Raw genomic sequence first — 2347 nt, 5'->3', positions numbered from 1 at the left:
TCTGCCCACCTGATCTGTTCTCTGCCGTCCCCACCAATAACCACACCTTACTGGCCTTCTGTCCCTTGCTAGTCTGGTCAGTCTTGGGCGTCACACTCATCAAAGATTAAGCAAGAATGGTGTACCATTTCTCAGAACAAGGTGCTGTTTCCAAGGAGGCAAGAAAAATTAGTGCTAATCTGGATGCAGAAATATGATGCCTGTGTTATCAACCTTCCCCTATCAGGTGCTCTCAGATGCCAGACAAGAAAAGGCATAGAATGGCAGTATAGAATGTTTGCAGTGCCATTCATTGAGGAATCAATGGAAAACTTTGTATAACTACCACACACAATGAATAAGTTTGTTTTATACTTGTATAGGTCATAATGGGAATTTTACTTTTCTTCAGTAGCACTACCGGTATAGAGCAGATTTCAGCAATTATTCCAGTTTACTTTCTCAATTTAACAGTTTATTTTCCAAGAATTACCCAAGGAGGCATTTGCTGTATTTTTTTTTAATATCCACATATTTTTCTATCCAGATTCAAAAACCACTAAGTGTCACATTCTAAGGTAATTAGAATGGCTGCATTTAAATCATTAAGTTTGACTACCACTATAGAAAGCAGAAGAATGTTGGGATATAGAATAAAGGAAGTTCTCAAAAAAAAAATACAAATAACAAAAAGAAACCCAGTGAAAGGATGACATGGTAAATTAATTGAAGAAAAATCATTGCCCCTTCCTACAAACTCTGTTTCCTTGTTCTTCAGTATTCTCAATCTGGTATTTCTCTAGAGCAAGGCTGTCAAATTCGTGGCCCGCAGGCCAAATGCATCACATGCTGGAGCTGCCTCACCCAGTTTAGCAAAGGGGGGGGGAAGTCCCAATATGTCACGTGATGATGCAATGATGCCATGTGTTTGATACCCCTGCTCTAGAGGCACTGAAAACTCCCACAATTCACAGTTGTGCTGCAGTACTTTTGGAGGTACCAAGCTGGATAAGGGTGCCCTAACTTCTACATGCCTTTCAATGAGATGCTGGATTCCCAAGCAGTGTGAGCTGTATCCTTCTATCATAAAGCATAAATAAATCAAAAAATAAAAATGGCAATGTGCTCTATCAGTTGCAGCACTGCAATATTCAAATTTTAAACATTTAAAATTAAATAACCCTTTCAAACCTCATGAAATTTCATTCTTATATGAAATCCTAAATGGAAAGATTACTAAAGTCTTATATAACTTGGTAACTTCATGAGAATTCTCGTGGTTTTGATTTATTATTGTTGTTGTTGTTATTATTATTATCACAATCAGTCTACTGTTTAATTTTATTTGGCATATTTGTTCACCTGATGACTCTTTCCCAAGAACCTGGGATAGGCAAATGTTCTTATTTGAATAATTGTTACTAGTATTCGTATTTTCATTTCTGATGTACAGGAACCATCTTCAAAGCAGACTCTAGAGCCAATGCACTGAAAGGTTTTTGTATAAATTTTTTATTTTTATTTTATTTATTTTGTCACAACATCATATAAAAGATTACATAGTATATAAACATATATATGAGTAAAAAAAAATTAGGAGGTATAAGCATATATATATATATATATATATGAAGAAGAAAAGAAAAAACAATAGGACTGGAACGGTAAGCACGTTTGTGCACTTATGCACGCCCCTTATGCTCCTCTTAGGAATGGGGTAAGGTCAATAGTCGAAAGTTTTTGGTTAAAGCTTTTAGGATTATGGGAAGAGACCACAGAGTCAGGTAAAGTGTTCCAAGCACTGATGATTCTGTTACAGAAGTCATATTTTCTGCAATCTAGATTAAAGCGGTTAACATTAAGTTTAAATCTGTTGGTTGCTCTTGTATTATTGCAATTAAAGCTGAAATAGTCTTTAACAGGAAGGACATTACAATAGATGATTCTATGAGTTAAACTTAGGTCTTGTCGAAGGCAACGAAGTTCCAAGTTTTCTAAGCCTAGGATTTCGAGTCTGGTAGGATAAAGTATTTTGTTGTTTTCAGAGGAATGGAGAACTCTTCTTGTAAAATATTTCTGGACTCATTCAGTTGTATTGATGTCAGAGATGTGGTGAGGGTTCCAAACAGGCGAGCTGTATTCTAGAATTGGTATAGCAAATATTTTGTATGCTCTGGTTAGTAGTGTAGTGTTTTTTGAAAAGAAGCTACGCAAGATTAGGTTAACAACTCTTAGAGCTTAAATGACATGATTAGACTAGGACTGAATAAAAGCTGGGAGCTGCCAGCAGATTAAAGGAATTCATGATCTTACTATTGAGACATACAATAACGTGTTTTGCATCTTCCAGTTGATCATAACTGATTTT

This window comes from Ahaetulla prasina, chromosome 4, assembly GCF_028640845.1.
Source record: "Ahaetulla prasina isolate Xishuangbanna chromosome 4, ASM2864084v1, whole genome shotgun sequence".
Classification (NCBI taxonomy): domain Eukaryota; kingdom Metazoa; phylum Chordata; class Lepidosauria; order Squamata; family Colubridae; genus Ahaetulla; species Ahaetulla prasina.
The sequence above is the reverse complement of the archived record's forward strand: the minus strand, read 5'-3'. Positions refer to the sequence as shown.